The sequence below is a fragment of the Saimiri boliviensis genome, chromosome 1, assembly GCF_048565385.1.
Source record: "Saimiri boliviensis isolate mSaiBol1 chromosome 1, mSaiBol1.pri, whole genome shotgun sequence".
In the NCBI taxonomy this organism is placed as follows: Eukaryota; Metazoa; Chordata; class Mammalia; order Primates; family Cebidae; genus Saimiri; species Saimiri boliviensis.
Genome location: NC_133449.1, coordinates 284,089,975 through 284,108,373, shown reverse-complemented (window position 1 = coordinate 284,108,373; position 18,399 = coordinate 284,089,975). Strand labels below are relative to the sequence as shown.

At 43.8% G+C, this 18,399-nt stretch overlaps 1 long non-coding RNA gene across 4 annotated transcripts; it reads left to right on the top strand.

Moving 5' to 3' along the window:
* Window positions 1–1,971: 1,971 nt before the first annotated feature.
* Window positions 1,972–17,796, top strand: LOC120363967 (uncharacterized). 4 transcript variants are annotated; one of them, XR_012514142.1, is made up of 5 exons: window positions 1,972–2,971; window positions 11,094–11,157; window positions 12,570–12,627; window positions 13,799–14,439; window positions 14,664–17,796. It is a non-coding gene; the product is annotated as an uncharacterized LOC120363967 (long non-coding RNA). The 4 variants fall into 4 exon arrangements; XR_012514136.1 differs by lacking the exon at window positions 12,570–12,627 and having other exon boundaries at window positions 1,974–2,971; window positions 11,085–11,157; XR_012514140.1 differs by lacking the exon at window positions 12,570–12,627 and having other exon boundaries at window positions 1,974–2,971; window positions 14,664–17,795.
* The last annotated feature ends 603 nt before the right edge of the window (window positions 17,797–18,399 follow it).

The window sequence follows — 18,399 nt, the reverse complement described above, 5'->3', positions numbered from 1 at the left end:
AGATTCAGAGATTTTAGGTCATAAAGGACGCATGAGCGCCTTGGTTACAAAGTTCATCCTATTGCCGTTGAGGCATCTTGTTTTCCAGTGACTATAACCCCGGTTTCCTGAATCAGGGCTGCCTGCTGCGGTGGGTCACAGAGGGAACGGATCATGGACTAAACTGTGGGTGTCGGGAGCCACGTGGTGGATTAAGAGGAAGATGAAGAGGAGGAAGAGGTTAAATTGGGTTCAAGGATGGGAGCAGGCCGAGGGGTTTTCAGGAAAGCGAAGTTGCAGGGCAGAAAGGCAGTCAGAAATACCATTCAAAGAGTCAACATCGTAACCTGGGAGGTGGACACAGATCTCCAAGGCTATATCCCAGGGCTAATCTCTCATTCCACTTTCAGACTTAAAACTAGGAAAAATGTGTTCTCTTTCCCTTGAGCTACGGCAGGCTATCAGCTTAGCAGACCTGCCTTAGTTTCATTCTTTCTCACAGGCCCACTCAAGGACCTGCCAGGATTTTTGTGAAAGTCTCAAAATATGACCCTCTGAGCTATTTTTCCAACTCTCTTTCCCAGAACTCTGGGGCATGCCTGGAGGGAGAGAAGAAGGCTGAGTCTTCTTCATCCTGCCTTTCAGGTTTCCTATCTCAGGATTCCTGCTAACATATTCTTTGGGGAAAAAAAGGGACTCTGCTGATTAACAAAACATTTGAAAAATCACCCATCCTTTCTCTTCTCCTCATTTTACAAACGAGGAAACTGAAATCAAAGAAGGTTAAGAGACTGACCCAGGATTCTGCCATCAATGGCACAGATTGAGTTACAGCTCAGTTTTTCAACCACCAGGGCACTGGTGATGATTTTCAAGGAGAACTAAGATAAAGAGAAGAAGACTGACTGTTAAATTCGCTAGCTGCATTTCTATTTTAAACTACGCATACGTACATGGCGGCAATCCTCCATGTTTCTGTGACATATCTATTTAATAAGGGCAGAGTGACCTGTGGACTGGAGGAGTTTGATCCATTCTTTTTTCTTATGGGGTTATAATCCAGTAATTCTAAACACCTGTTTTGCTGGTTTGCTTCTTTTCTGAAAGTGGAATCAAACTCAGATTTCTTATTTTAGATAATTCAGTTGATGACTGAAATTTAACCAAGTGGTGAGTTTCTTCACATTTTTCAGAACAGCCCTTAAGAAACAGAAATAGGCTGGGCACAGTGGCTCACACCTGTAATCCCAGCCCTTTGGGAGGCCAAGGTGGGCAGATCCCCTGAGGTTGGGAGTTCGAGACCAACCTGACCAACATGGAGAAACCCCATCTCTACTAAAAATACAAATTAGCTGGGTGTGGTGGCGGGCACCTGTAATCCCAGCTACTCAGGAGGCTGACGCAGAAAATTGCTTAACCCAGGAGGTGGAGATTGTGATGAGCCGAGATCGCACTGTTGCATTCTAGCCTGGGTAACAAAAGCGAAACTCTGTCCCCACCCCCCCCACAAAAAAAAAAAAGAAACAGAAATAATTATGTTTATGACTTAAAAAATTTATAATAATACTTATTTTTTCCCACTTTCTCCGCTTTTTCCCAACTTGAAAGCTTAACCTCATTTGATCATCTTCCATCCAACCTTCAAACATCGTCTGTACTGTACTGTTACGTAGTAACCATGCAGTGTGTGTCTTTAGTAGGGAATCAAATGCAACCACTATCTAGGGGTGAATAAAAATATCTAATGGTATTAGCAAACCAGTATAAAGCACATAATAGAAAAAAATTTAAACTTGGAATTATGCCCTCTTTTCTGGTTTCTCTGTGTTAATATTTTCTGGGAAGTATCCTCCAGGCTTGTCCTAGCTACCGTCTTCCTTGTCCCAGGTGTTGCAGTTACTAATGTGGGCAAGACGTCCTCCTGGCCTTAGCGAGTGTACCCGAGAGTTATATAAAGGATATTCTGGGAGCCAGGAGCAAATAAAGCAGACTGCACAGATGGTGCATGGCAAGGCTTCTAACAGAAATGAACACTTTGAGACCGGTTTTGAAGGACTGAGTAGGAGTAAACCAAAAGAGAAAAAGCAAGACAAAAGAAGCCCCGTGTTGGAAGCTCAAAGCCGCACTGCAAACACAGTCTTCCGGGATGTCTTGAAAGGGGCAAGTCTGTTTGTGTGAGGTAGCAAATGCAGAGAGACAAACGGACAGAGAAGAGACTACAGAGGCTCTATGTGCTGAGATGAGGGTACAGACTAGATTTAAAAAACATTTTTTTTTTTTTTTTTTTTCGTAGAGACAGGGTTTCACCATGTTGGCCATGATGGTCTCGATCTCCTGACCTTATGATCCACCTGCCTCGGCCTCCCAAAGTGCTGGGATTACAGGCATGAGCCACTGTGCCCGGCCAGCAGACTAGATTTTTAAATCGAGAATGCAACAGGGAAGGATTTCAAGCTTGGAGTGAGAGGGAAGACTACGACCCTGCAGTGATAAGGCAAAGCTGAAGATTTCAGAGCAAGGGCCACACCCTACAGTTGCCATGGAATGGGGTGGCTCAGTTGGCTTTGGAGGTAAAGTCTGCAGCTGAGAAGTTCAAGGGTAGTAAGTACTTAACGCCAGGGTATAAGGTCAATCATCCCTTTTAAGACACAGATAGCATCTGCCGTTCTCAGAAACGGAGATAGAGAAGAAAAGCAGGCAGCTACTAGATACTCGAATCTTCCCCAAATGTCAGGGAGAGAGTCAGGATGTTGATAGAAGAGATCAGTAAAGCTGAGTACGTAAGCCTCAACACGGGTGTTTTTATTTCGAGGCGGGGGAGCTGTGCTTTGGAAAAGCGATGAGGAGGTAACAGGAAATCTCTTCCCCTCCTAAGCCCTGTGTTCATGGAGGAGGGTGGGAGGCTGAGTTTTCTCCTCTTGAGAGGGAGGTACATCCAAGTTTAAGGGAAAAGAGTCTGAATTTTCCACCTAAATAATTCTGAAAGGATCAGGTAAGTAGTTGCTTAGAAATAATTACTAAATGTTGCATAAAGAGATACAGCTCCTCTATGGAGTAACAGAACCTGACTACTCAATAGCTTTTTGCAATTTTCCTGGGCTATGGTGATATTTGCAGCTTTCCTTTACCTGTTAATATCGCTAATCTTACCATTGAAAGCTTATTTCTATCAATTTGCCTTGAAGTGAACTGCAGTTTCATATTTGTGATTTAATTTTTACTAAAATGAAATGGCTCATTTTTATTAAAAAGAGATTTAAAAAATACTATAAAGATAGTAAAAATTAAGATTTCACCAAGAATATTATTGTGTGCTGGATGCTGGAGGTATGAAAGGGAGCAAGTTAGCAACTGTGGCTTCTACACGGGCAGTTGGTGTGGAGTTTTAAAGACTTTGAACACTTAAATTTCTATCTTTCTCTTAAGAATCAATAAAAGAAGAGCAACTCTTTATAGCAGCATTATATTGTATCGTCTTCAAAGATCAGTGTGTGTACGACGTTTAAATACATCAGTATCTAGGGATGACGTTCATCCTTCATGATCAACCATGGCTTAATCTAACCTGTGTTTACTTTTAATTCTTTCAGAATTTGTTGACATTTCAGAAGCATAGTTTTTGTTCCCCAAGAAATATGTCATTCAAAGTCCCTGAAATTATTTGTCAAATTGTTGGGCTTTTGTCTCATGTATTTCTGAGCTCTTTGAAACAACTAGAGATTTATCTTTACCCATCTACTTGTTTCATCTTTTTGAGTCTCATTTTTTTTTTCCAGTAGTTGTTATGATTTTTCATTTGTCAGTTTTCAAGCATTCCGTTTCTAGGGCCTAATGAACAGGTATAGGTGAAAGGCAAAACAGGCTCCCCAAAATTGAGGGTCTCATTTTTATACCAGATTCTGGATCCCAAAAAAGAGGGAATCTGCCTATCTCCCATGGGAGTCTTTTTTTTTTTTACTTTATTTATTTATTTTTATTTTTTTTATTTTTATTTTTTCTTTTTATTGCATTTTAGGTTTTGGGGTACATGTGATGAACATGCAAGATTGTTGCATAGGTACACACATAGCAGTGTGGTTTGCTGCCTTCCGTCCCCTCACCTGTATCTGTCATTTCTCCCCATGCTCTCTTCCCACCTCCCCACCCCCCGCCCCTCCCCCATTTCCCCCCAACGGACCCCAGTGTGTGATGCTCCCCTCCCTGTGTCCATGTGTTCTCATTGTTCAACACCCACCTGTGAGTGAGAATATACGGTGTTTGATTTTCTGCTCTTGTGTCAGTTTGCTGAGAATGATGGTTTCCAGGTTCATCCATGTCCCTACAAAGGACGTGAACTCATCGTTTTTGATCGCTGCGTAATATTCCATGGTGTATATGTACCACATTTTCCCTATCCAGTCTATCATCGTTGGGCATTTGGGTTGGTTCCAGGTCTTTGCTATTGTAAACAGCGCTGCAATGAACATTCGTGTGCACGTGTCCTTGTAGTAGAATGATTTATAATCCTTTGGATATATACCCAGTAATGGGATTGCTGGGCCAAATGGGATTTCTATTTTTAGGTCCTTGAGGAATCACCACACCGTCTTCCACAATGGTTGAATTAATTTACATTCCCACCAACAGTGTAAAAGTGTTCCTATTTCTCCACATCCTCTCCAGCATCTGTTGTTTCCCGATTTTTTAATGATCGCCATTCTAACTGGTGTGAGATGGTATCTCAATGTGGTTTTGATTTGCATTTCTCTGATGACCAGTGATGATGAGCATTTTTTCATATGTTTGTTGGCCTCCTGTATGTCTTCTTTTGTAAAGTATCTGTTCATATCCTTTGCCCATTTTTGAATGGGCTTGTTTGTTTTTTTCTTGTAGATCTGCTTTAGTTCTTTGTAAATTCTGGATATCAGCCCCTTGTCAGATGGGTAGGCTGCAAAAATTTTTTCCCATTCTGCTGATTGCCGATTCACTCTACTGACTGTTTCTTTTGCTGTGCAGAAGCTGTGGAGTTTGATTAGGTCCCATTTGTCTATTTTGGCTTTTGTTGCCATTGCTTTTGGCGTTTTGGTCATGAAGTCCTTGCCTACACCTATGTCCTGAATGGTTTTGCCTAGATTTTCTTCTAAGGTTTTTATGGTATTAGGTCTGATGTTTAAGTCTTTAATCATCTGGAGTTAATTTTGGTGTAAGGTGTCAGGAAGGGGGTCCTGTTTCTGCTTTCTGCACATGGCTTTTTTTTTTTTTTTTCAACGGTCTGTAGTCAATGTATGCAAATCTCTGTGTGAGTATTCTATATCTCTATGACTCTTAGCAGAGGTGAATAACTTTTCCTTTTTATAAGAGGAATATAATTTTCCTCATTCCCAGTAGACATTAAGCTTATTAGCTCCTTATCTTTTTGATAATTTGCATTAATTTTCTTCATAGCAACAAAAGTCTGAGTTGGAAAGAGAAAATACTAGTTTACACCCCAAATTACTTTTATAAAAGGTTATATATTTCCTCTAACAATTATTTAAAAAGGAAACACTGAAAAATAATGTAATAAATCACAAAAATAAAACTAAAAATGGCTTTAATCACAGGTGTAGTCAAACTCCAGTGATTGTTACGAAATCTATCAAGTCATATGATATGACTAAAATTGTGATTACTGCATAAATAATTTTATTATTTTTAAGCACATGTGTAAAGTTTAAGGAACATTTAAGAGTAATTGTCATTAGCAAATTATTTCTAAAGTAATATTAAAATGCCTTACTTATTTATTTGAAAGGGTAGAACTCTCTGGTCACATTGACTTTGTTCTACTCTGATAAAAGGGCGTAAGTATCCCAACTATTTTATGATCAAAACATATGTGTGACTGTGTGCATACAAGTATAGACATGAATTAACACACAATTCCATTAATAAGGAGGTATATCCTTGATGGGTACTGTTAGCTGACTATCAAGCAGTTGAATCATTTCATTTTCTTTCTGGAAAAGCTGTTTGTCAAGAGTTGATAAATGATTGTCCTCGCAGCCCAGGGTAACCATGTTACCAATGAGATCTAAGGAGAATTCCACTTACGGGCTTCTGGGAGAGATGTTTCTTTCTGTGGAAAGAAGACAGCTCCCTGGTTCTGCCCCTTGCCCTGTTTTCCGGTGGTGAATGCAATTCTGCAAGAGAATGACTCTGGCTCTGTGGCAGCTATCTTGGTCGAGCCCATGAGGCAGTTAGCCTAAGGATAAAAGAATCATCACATATCTTGGATGACAGAGACAGAAAATAGAGAAATGATATGAAGGATGAAGGGAGGATAGGAAGACCGTGTCTCTGATAACATCAGTTCATTACTGCACCAAATTTGCAACCATTTACCTAGAGTTTCATTGCGTGTGAGATCATTAAAAGTTAGCTGTGCTGACGCCCCTGTTGGCAGCTGAATGCTAACTGATACGTAATCTCACACTCTGTCTCATTCCTGATGTCACATTTGATGAGTAAGTGTAGCAGATATCCAAACCCAGGTTTTCGAATTCAAAGTCCAGGGTTTTCCTGGTCTTGCTGTCTCCCTATATTGTCATAATCTGGGAAATAAATCCACATACTGTGAAGTAATAACATACATTACTTATTATGAAGAATTTCCCTACTCTGATTTAAAGCTCTGTTTCTCTCTTCATCCTTTGGACTTACTCTGCTCATGGTTTGTCCAGGAAATTTTGGGTGTGAATTTCCCTTTATAGTCACTTGTGACTGAATGTCCATTTGCTTTATTACAACTTTGGGCATGTTACCAGACATCACCTTATATTTCCTGATCTTTGTAAGAGGATAATTCATATTAACCTCTTCACATATTTGCTACTCTTGTTGGGTAGAGAGGAGGTCATGGGGTGGGGCTTAATTCATTATCAACATTTGGCTTTTTAATTTCATTTATTTATTTACTTTGAGACAGAGTTTTGCTCTTGTCGCCCAGGCTGGAGTGCAAGGGTATGATCTCGGCTCACTGAAACCTCTGCCTCCTGGCCTCAAGTGATTCTGCTGCCTCAGCATCCTCAGTAGCTGGGATTACGGGTGTGCACCATCACACCAGGCTAATTTTGTGTTTTTAGTAGAGATGCGGTTTAACCATGTTGTCCAGGCTGGTCTCGAACTCCTGACCTCAGGTGATCCACCTGCCTCAGCCTCCCAAAGTGCTGAGATGACAGGCATGAGCCGTTGCGACTGGTCGTTTGGCTTTTCTAAACTAGTGGATGTTCCATGGATGTTCACATATTTTTGTGTGTGGTAAACATTTCAAAATGACTACTAACAGGAACACAGATTAGTTTGTAAAGCTTGCGAAACTGCCCTGCTCATGGGAATTTGGCTTGCAAGCATTCACGCGGGAGAGAAGGTAGAGATTGAAGGAGCTCACGATTGCCTGCCAAAGTTGTCTGCATCTCAGTTGGAGAGGATTTGAAGCTTACTTTGAGTCTTTAACAAAGAAATATTTTAATATCAAAGTAAGGTAGATATGAATTTAGCATTTGAATCTGTTTATTTTTTTCGAGTTTACTGTCGGCTATATGACATACGAATAGAAATTACACAAGGAATAAAGGCCTATAATGAGATATTACATTTCCACTTGGCTTAATTGTAAAGAAATGAGTGTGCTCCACATTTTTCTTCAATCTGTTTCTAGATATGAAGTGTTAAAGATCTGTGTATGTAGATGTTTGCCACGTATGTGACGGAAATCTAATTACAGAGTTATTTGTGTACTCAAAGAAACCACAGTACCTCCGGTCACAGCTATGACCAAACTGGGTACTACCATGAGCTCCTTAAGAATGCTGAATTAGGCTGGGCATGGTGGCTCACACCTGTAATCCCAGCACTTTGGGAGGCTGAGGTGGTGGATCACCTGAGGTCAGGAGTTTGAGACCAGCCTGGCCAACATGGTGAAACCGTCTCTACTAAAAATACAAAAATTGGCTGGGCGTGGTGGCAGGTGCCAGTAATCCCAGCTACTTGGGAGGCTGAGGCAGGAGAATCACTTGAAACTGGAAGGCAGACGTTGTAATGAGCTGAGATAGTGCCATTGCACTCCAGCCTGGGCAACACAGTGAGACTCCATCTCACAAATAAATAAATAAATAAATACAATTTAAAAAAATGCTGAATTAGGGAACGTGAGAAAGCCCTCTGAGGACACTATGAAACTGAGTTTTAAGGAAGCAGAGTAGGGATTTGTAGATACGGATTAGGGGAAAAGTGATCCGAGGACAGTGGGACCTCAACTCTCAGTCAATGAAATGTATCAATATATTTAAATTCTGCTTTTCTGGCTTCTCAGCCCCCCCGCCCCCCCACCGCCCAACAGACGGGGGATTGAGAAGCCAGAAGAGCAGAAGAAATCACAGAATTGCTTTTTGCTTTTAAACCAAGACTTGTCTGGAGATGATCTCGGAACCAGGGTAGATTTCCAAGGGCGGGCATATTATTATTGGTGTTATTATTATTAGCTTCTCATACATATTGGTTGCTTTCTACATCAGATGCTACACATTTTATGTATCATGTAACTTAATCCTCATCAACACTCATGAATGTAGGCACTATAATTTTCTTTATAAATGAGGATATTAAGGTGGAAAGAGATCAAGTTGCTTATCTAGGAGCCTAGAGCTAGTAGGTGGTGGTGTTGACATTTGAACTCAGTCTTGAGAGCCTGTACATCTAACCACAATTATGAGAGCTTACAAGGACAACAGAGAATTCTCTTCTCGATTTTGCAAGGAGGATCAAAACTTGTGACAACCCGATAGTATGTGTCAAAATTAAGACAGTAATTCAGGTCTCGTGAATCTTAGTTTGAAATATTTCTAGTATACCTGAATTCTTCTTCTCCATAGGGAAGTCATTAAAGGAAGATCAGTAAAGGGTAGATTGTCTTCATGGTCGGGACAGCAATGGAGAACAGTATTCTCTGGAAGAAAGTAACTATGCAGAGCTCATGCTTCAGGAGTGGAGAGTTATTCTCCATCTCCTTGAAGGCAGATTATCTTTATATATTGAAATTCTTCTGCACTGGAGAATTGTCTATAGAATCTATAAATAATGATGTGACTGTATGTGTAGAAGTACACACATACACGCATGTCCAGAGGAGGGTGTCTGTGGAGGTGTTGAATGCTCACAACAGCCACCCGAGGTAGATACTCCTGCTATCCCTATTTTATGAACAGAGGGACAGAAAAGTTAGGTAGCTAGCCGAAAGCCATAAAGCTGGCAACGTATTTAAACTCAGGGATTTAGAATCCAGAGCATGTTTACCTGAGAGTTAAGACTTAACCTGATACTCAGTCAAGAGGTAATTCAAGAATTGTCTATTTCTCCTCACTTAGTTATTTTTTCAATCATTTATATCGGTATCAACTCATGGGTATTCGTGGTGTATGTTGGGTTATAATCCAGAAGATTTTATTTATCTTTGGGCTTGAACAGTGCCAGCGTAAGCCACTGGGAGCATGTTGTGTCGGCCCCTTTGTCCTCTTGACAGGCCCATAATTGTGGATTTTTTTTTCTTAGCACTTAAAAAAACCCTTTTCATTTCAGGGGTACATGAGCAGGTTGGTTCTGCAGATAAATTGCATGTCCTGGGGGTTTGGTGTACATGTTATTTCCTCCCCAGGTAATAAGCATGTACCCAGTAGGTAGTTTGCTGCTCCTCTCCCTCCTCCCGCCCTCCTCCCACCTCTCCCTCCTCCCGCCCTCCTCCCACCTCGCCCTCCTCCCGCCCTCCTCCCACCTCTCCCTCCTCCCGCCCTCCTCCCACCTCTCCCTCCTCTCCCTCCTCCCACCTCTCCCTCCTCCCGCCCTCCTCCCGCCCTCCTCCCACCTCTCCCTCCTCTCCCTCCTCCCACCTCTCCCTCCTCCCGCCCTCCTCCCACCTCTCCCTCCTCTCCCTCCTCCCACCCTCTCCCTCCTCCCACCTCTCCTCCCTCCCCACCCTCCTCCCTCCCTCCTCCCACTCTCCCCTCCTCTCCCTCCTCCCACCCCGCCCTCCCGCCCTCCTCCCCACTCTCCCTCCTCTCCCTCCTCCCTCCTCCCTCCTCTCCCTCCTCCCACCTCCTCCCTCCTCTCCCCCCTCCCTCCCGCCCTCCTCCCACCTCTCCCTCCTCCCGCCCTCCTCCCACCTCTCCTTCCTCCCGCCCTCCTCCCACCTCTCCCTCCTCCCACCCTCCTCCCACCTCTCCCTCCTCTCCCTCCTCCCACCTCTCCCTCCTCTCCCTCCTCCCACCTCTCCCTCCTCTCCCTCCTCCCACCTCTCCCTCCTCCCGCCCTCCTCCCACCTCTCCCTCCTCCCGCCCTCCTCCTACCTCTCCCTCCTCTCCCTCCTCCCTCCTCTCCCTCCTCTCCCTCCTCCCACCTCTCCCTCCTCTCCCTCCTCCCACCTCTCCCTCCTCCCGCCCTCCTCCCACCTCTCCCTCCTCTCCCTCCTCCCGCCCTCCTCCCACCTCTCCCTCCTCCCGCCCTCCTCCCACCTCTCCCTCCTCTCCCTCCTCCCTCCTCTCCCTCCTCTCCCTCCTCCCACCTCTCCCTCCTCTCCCTCCTCCCACCTCTCCCTCCTCCCGCCCTCCTCCCACCTCTCCCTCCTCTCCCTCCTCCCGCCCTCCTCCCACCTCTCCCTCCTCTCCCTCCTCCCACCTCTCCCTCCTCTCCCTCCTCCCACCTCTCCCTCCTCTCCCTCCTCCCACCTCTCCCTCCTTCCACCCTTCTCCCACCTCTCCCTCCTCTCCCTCCTCCCACCTCTCCCTCCTCTCCCTCCTCCCACCCTCAAGCAGGCCCCGGTGTCCACTGTTCTCTTCTCTGTGTCCATGTGTACTCCATGTTTAGCTGTCACTCGTAAGTGAGGACATGCAGTGTTTGGTTTGCTAGTTCACTTCGCTCCAGCCATGTTGCTGCAGAGGTATGATCTTGCTCTTTTTTATGGCTGTGTAGTATTCCACAGTGTGTATGTACCACATTTTCTTTATCCATTCTACCATTGATGGGCATTTAGGGTGATTCCATGATTTTGCTACTGTGACTACTGCTTAGGACTTCTTTGTTTTCTGGCATTACAGGATGCCCAGGTGTTCCTGCTTCAGTCTTAGAGCTAGCTATTTCTCCAAGGAGTCCTGGTTCCCTTGACTGAAGGTTGGTATTAGAAACCAAGGTTGAGGCACTAGATGTGAATCTTATTTTAAATAGTAACTGATACTTAGAAGTCAGGACAGGGGCTGCCCTCGGAAAGGTGGTGGTGAGGGGGAGACGTCCTCAAGAGGATTCAAGGGTATCTGATCTGTTTCTTTTCTTTTTTTTTTTGAGACGGAGTTTCGCTCTTGTTACCCAGGCTGGAGTGCAATGGCGCGATCTCGGCTCACCGTAACCTCCGCCTCCTGGGTTCAGGCAATTTTCCTGCCTCAGCCTCCTGAGTAGCTGGGATTACAGGCACTTGCCACCATGCCCAGCTAATTTTTTTTTTTTTTTTTTTTTTTTTTTTTTTTTTTTTTTTTTTTTTTTTTTTTTTGAGACAGAGTTTTGCTCTTGTTACCCAGGCTGGAGTGCAATGGCGCGATCTCGGCTCACCGCAACCTCCGCCTCCTGGGTTCAGGCAATTCTCCTGCCTCAGCCTTCTGAGTAGCTGGGATTACAGGCACGCGCCACCATGCCCAGCTAATTTTTGTATTTTTAGTAGAGACGGGGTTTCACCATGTTGACCAGGTTGGTCTCGATCTCTTGACCTCGTGATCCACCCGCCTTGGCCTCCCAAAGTGCTGGGATTACAGGCTTGAGCCACTGCGCCCGGCCCGGCCGTGATCTGTTTCTTGATCTCAGTCCTGGTTCTGGGCTCCTTCATTCAGTGAAATTCATCAAGTGTACACTTAGGATATGTGTTATTTCCTGCCTTCATGTTATATTTCAATAGAAACTTGTTTATTTACAAAATAAAGCCAAAAAAAAAAAAAAAAAAAAACCAAGACAAAAACTAATGGTTAACTCTTAACTGAGTATTAGGTAATCATGACCTGGATTACAAATCCCTGGGTTTAAATACTTTGCCAGCTTTATAGCTTTTGGCTAGCTACCTAACTTTTCCTTCCTCCGTTTATAAAATAGGAGTATTATCTGCCTCAGGTGGCTGTTGTGGGCATTAAACATCTGCATACACACCCTTCTCTGGACATGGATATATGTGTGCACTTATATATATACAGTCACTTATCTTTATTTATAGATTCCGTATTTGCAATTTTGCCTACTTGCTCATATTTATTTCAAACCTCCAAGTTAATCAGACAAGCCTTGTGGCATTTTTGTGGTCATTTGTGCGTATGCACAGCGTAGCAACGTTTGAGAATTGCCTGACTCCCATTTCCCAGCGAGCCCAAATATCTAGATGTCTAGCCTTCTTGTTTCAGCTCCCGTACTGACAACAAGGGTCCTTTTCTCTCTCTGTATATATAATGCCACGTTTTCACATTTCTGTGCTTCCTGTGGGTGATGTTGATGCCTAAAATGTTCCCCATGTACAGTGCTCACGGCCTGTCTCATGTTCCTAAGGGCAGGAAGTCCATGAGGTGCCTCACGGAGAAAATATGTGTGTCTGAGAAGCTTCATTCAGACGTGACTTACAGTGCTATTGAGCTTAATGTTAGTGAATCAACATTATATATTAAGTAAGAAACACAACTAAAACAAATCAATTATGAATTGGCGAGTTGATCAAAATGTTGTGACCAGATGCTCTTAGAAACCTGTGTATTTCCCAAAGGAGCAGTGGGTCAATATTTGCTAATGCAGTGTTTGTTACAACTTTACAGAAGATAAAAACTACAAATAATGAAAATCGATGGTATATATGTGTATATATATACATATCTATATGTAAAAATATCTGTGTATGTCTATCTACCAATATGAGAACAGTGCCTATTACTATTATTACTATTTTTGAGACACGGTCTCACTCTGTCACCAGGCTAGAGTGCCAAGTCTCAGCTCACTGCAACCTCCACCTCCCAGATTCAAGTGATTCTTCCACCTCAGCCTCCCAAGTAGCTGGAACTATAGGCATGCACCACCATGGCTGGCTAATTTTTGTATTTTTAGTTGAGATGGGGTTTCACTATGTTGGCCAGGATGGTCTTGATCTCTTGACCTCGTGATCTGCCTGCCTTGGCCTCCCAAAGTGCTGGGATTACAGGCGTGAGCCACTGCTCCCGGCCAAATAGTGCCTATTATTTATTATTAATATAATAAGCCCTTAACAAATGTGTTTAGCTATTATTATCTAGGTATCTGAGTAGAATTGCTCTGCAATCCACAATCACTCCTGGGAAAGATAGTGATGTTTTTCTGGCTCTCAGTAAAACTTCTCCTTCGTGATATGGAAGGAACAGCAACAAAGGAAGCGTATCCCTTACGCTTATGGAATTTACATTGCCAAATAATTAAGATCTCAGTTTACCGCTGTGTGCACAGCGTCTAGCACATAGTACCCAATACTCAGTACAGACTCAATTTTTTTTGCAGTATCTTGAAATCATAAGGAAAAAGCGAGAGTTATGATGAAAGTTTAAAGTGAAGTCACTATATTAGCCTAAAATAGACAAGCATACAGATGAGCCATGCGTAAGGGATTTTTGTCATAACTTGTCTGTATCCTGAAACTTAACAGCCTATGGATAGATGCCTTGAGTTTTACATAAACAATGAGAACCCTGCCTGATGTAGGAAATGAACACATGTTCTAGCTTTCAGGTCAATTAGTGAGATATTCCTATTTCTTTTCTAGGTTAAGAAGCAAATCTGTTCTGATGCGATGCCAACTAAGTACATGATCTGATTGTTCCGGTTATCCTGTGCCAAAAAGGAGCAAAAAATGGGCTTTCCACGGATTATTGAACACAGTGGGTGTCAGTGTGCCTGAGAAACAAGCCACTATTAAAAGCTTTCTAGGCAATTTCAATCAGGTTGCTGAGCTTTGAAAAATATTCTACAGCCAAGTGTAGGAGACCAAAGAACTTGGAGAACATACGTGCTCTGAGCTATTTCAAAAAATGCTGCACTTAAGCTAATTGAGCTGTCGTCAGGGCAACACAGACGTGAATAACAGGAAGGTAGATTTTAGTAGAAGAGAAGAACAGGCAAGGGATGGAGTCACGTGCATTTGGAAGACAAGACAAACATAAGCCCTGTTTATCTCAATAAAGTAAGCACGGTTGGGCATTCTGTGGGGCAAGATCATTTGTTGGAATTGAGATGAGGCCCAGAACAATCCATGGATATCAAATCCACACATAAGCCTCTGCTAGAATTGTGCCAGAGTAAGAGAAGTCCTGGAATTTCCCCAGGCAGTCCTACCACACCACCCAGATATCTGGTTTCCAGGTGAATGAACTGAAGAAAGATCAAGAAACACATGGTGGGCAAGAGGTAAGAGAGAAAGCCTGCTTAAATTAAATCAGATCTCCTCATACATAAATCAAGTCAATGACTTCTGAAGCTTCCTCTGATCTCTAACATACAATAACTGAGTTGAAGAAATATAATATTCTTGTTTCAGGAATAAGGAATAATTGTTTTAGCCAAAACATAAAAGATAAAAGAACTACCAGTGTGCCTATGTCATGTATTGCTGACGCTGTTTTCTTCTTCAGGTGCTGAATTGTTGGCTCTCCAGGGGAAAGCTCTAGGGGTAGAGCTAGCAAAATATCAAGAGAGCAGGTATACACGTGGCAGCCAAGAGGCGCCTTGCTCAGCTCTCCCTTCGAGAAAACCTGCTTCAAGGTGGGAGGTCGGGGAACACTCTCCAGCTGCTCTGTCTTCAGATGCCCTGGGGCATTCATGCAGAAGCTTCCTCTTCCCTGGACTGCTCCCAGCCTGTGACTGAGCAAGGCAGAAGTGGTAGCACCATGTGATTCCTGCAGAATGTGGGTTTCCTCTGGTGGGTCACCTTTGCTCCAGGGTTTGCCATCTGCATGGACATGACGCTGTCAGAGGTTGCCGGACGCTGAGGCCCCTCCTACCAAATCCTGCGACTTTGTCTCACCTGTCTGTCACAGTGTCACAATTGCCTCTCAGTCCGAGGATCGTCCGCTACACGTTCCTGCTCCCTCTCCCCTCCTTTCCCTTATTCCTTCCCATGGTCCCCACCCCAATGTCTCAAATATTTACTTTCGTCTTCAAATCTGCTTCTTGGAAATCATGAACGAAAGAGGATTCACATTTGATAAGATCCAAAGAGAGAAGAAGGGGATAATTCATATATGTCTGACACTGGTCACCAGGTGCTTTTTGTTTTGTTTTGTTTTGTTTTTTTGTTTTTGTTTTTGTTTTTGTTTTTGTTTTTGACTGAATGGAGCTGTTAGAATGAAGTCACGTATGAGGTGATACAGAGACTGGCTTCCCCTCTTGGGGCAGTGCCCAGGAGGGACAGACGACTCATCATAGTGTGGATGGGGTTGGAGGATCCTGGCTCCATGTTGGAACACAGGCTAATTAGGGGTGAGAAGGAACAGACAGATCCACACAGACAACTTGCTCCACCTCCAAGTTTCTCAGCTGAGATCGAGGTGAGACGTCAGCTCAGCAGAGAAAGACAGAGGTCGTGTGCTCAGTTCCCTTCGCACTTTCCATTCGGGTTTTGGGGTGTACTTCTGGGACCCCTCATATCTTTCAGGGTTTCCCTGAATATTCATTAGTCCAGCATCCCTGGAGGGAAAAGATGAGGGACTTCCCTGGTTTCGTACCAGCCAAAACTTTAGACCATCAGAGCTTCAGCCCATTCCCTTGTTTGTAGCTGGGCCAGTGTGAGTGTGAAAAGCAAAGGGGGGCGGGCAGAGGGACCGTGGACAGTACCCAGATGTGAGTCACATCTCCACCATCAAGTTTAGAACCTATGAACTGGAAATCTTAGGAAATCATCATAAAATTATATGGGCTTTTTTTTTTTGCCCTAAGGACTGTGGAGACAGATTCGTGCAGAAATCCTGCCTTGCCCAACCCAGCTCATGACTTTCCCCACCGCAAGGAAAGCGCTGGTTAAGGAGGTGATTCAGAGTTAAGAGGTGATTCAGAGTTAGGTCCCCAGGTGCGTCCATTGATGAGTGACCTCTCCTTGGCAACAGGGATATACTTTCAGCATTCAGGGAGGAACACTGAGCTAGGAGGTAGAAGCTCTGGGTCCTGCTTCTGATGCTTACACAAACTTGCTATGTAGCTTTGAGCAAGGCAGCCAGTCTCTCACCCTCCGTGTCCTGTGCAGCCAAACTGATTGACCTGTGACGTAATGTGTGTCCCAGCTCTGCCATTCCCTATATCACCAGGCACCGTCCTAACAAAAACCTGGCACATGGAACATAGCGATGCGATTGCCTGTTTGAAACTGAGGTTGTCCTTGTAAGTCTGGGTAGCCATTTTTGCAGCACCGGCTCTTTCAAAAGAAAACTATTTTCATAAATATTTCATTTGAAAATCCCCATTTATCAGACTTAATAAAGCATCTTCTGTAGACACAGAAGCACATTATTGCTTACTTACTTCAGAGTTAGATTACCAGGCATATTCATAAAAAAAAAAAAGCATATTACTTTAGTCAAACTTTACAGAGAAGATAGATTGCCTACAAAGAAGTTATTGTAATAAAGCTCATAATTTTTTCAAGAGTATGCTAAATATATACACAAAATATGTGTGTGTATATATACATACATATATGGCTGTATGTGTATATATACATATATACGGCTATGTGTATGTGTATATATACAGACACACACATATATACACATATACACACATATTTATATATATGTGTCTATATATACAAACATACACATAGCCGTATATATGTATATATACACATACAGCCATATATGTATGTATATACATATACACATACACACATACATACATTAATATATTTATTAATGCATTTAACTTCTCCAAAACATTAGCTGCCAAACAGAATATTAGATTAAAATATTTTAAATTGAAAAGTTATTCAGAGAAAAATGATAGAACTCTCAAATATCTCAAATAGCTTATGCTGACCTTTTCCCTAAACATTAAACTTTATTAAAAGGAAAATAGTGCGGATGCAGGATAAGCATGAGAAAGACGGTGACTCAGGAGAGCAGAATAAACCTAGCAGGCTCGTTGTTCAAGTTAAATGAGTGCCATTACGGCCGTTTGTACTTTCCATAAAATGCCCTTTTACCTCCATATTTGTTGCTACTAGTGTTGAGAGAGAGGTCTCACGTTTTCTGCTTTTAATCCCTCTGTCAACCATCAGCAGATAGTGGAAAAACAAAACGGAATCACTTAGGTTGGGCCTTCCTATTATCCTCTCCCCAGTTGCACTGAGAGGGGACAGATGGGTGACCAGCTGTCGTGACACAGGACCAGGGTCACGGTGCCCCCGCACACAAAGCAGCGAGCACCGCTGCGCCCTCCTCTCAACACCCCAGCGAGGCTCTCAGGCCTGCGTCACTCAGGCTCTGCAGCGCGGCTCTCACTGCTTTGTCTGAAACCAGGAATGTGAAAGGCTCTGCGTCTCTGCAGCCGGTTAGGAAGCATTTCACCGTTGTCTGCTTCCATGCATGCCCGGTTCGGCAGCCACTCTGTGAAGAGGAAACCTCAGTACCAGGAGGGGGAAGGACACTGCCACGGATGCCGTTCTCCCCTGCAGGGAGGTGATGTTAAGAAAAAGGACTTGGCCGGGCGCGGTGGCTCAAGCCTGTAATCCCAGCACTTTGGGAGGCCGAGGCGGGTGGATCACGAGGTCAAGAGATCGAGACCATCCTGGTCAACATGGTGAAACCCCGTCTCTACTAAAAATACAAAAAATTAGCTGGGCATGGTGGCACGTGCCTGTAATCCCAGCTACTCAGGAGGCTGAGGCAGGAGAATTGCCTGAACCCAGGAGGCGGAGGTTGCGGTGAGCCGAGATCGCGCCATTGCACTCCAGCCTGTGTAACAAGAGCGAAACTCCGTCTCAAAAAAAAAAAAAAAGAAAGAAAGAAAAAGGACTTGATAAATCGCCATCTCTCTCCAGAGGAGCACCCCATCAAGAGAATGGAGAGGACTGCCTTCAGGAATGAAACCGCCTTGCAAAAATTTTAAGTGAGAACATTATGAAAGTGGCAAGAGACCTGACCTGATGGACGTGACGCCGTCTCGCTTCTAACCTCGAAGCTGCCCTAGTTCATTCCTGGGCGCCGGAGGAGCTAACTTTGTGGGGAACTCAGTTCGTAGTTTAACTCTGAAACAAAGATGATAACAGCCCTTTCCCCAAACAAACCTTCTTCTTGCCTGGGGACCAGACTCCCTTTGTAGGACTAACACATTCGCCACAAGGTTAGAATTGATGGTTTAGGAGTCATGCAGCTAAAC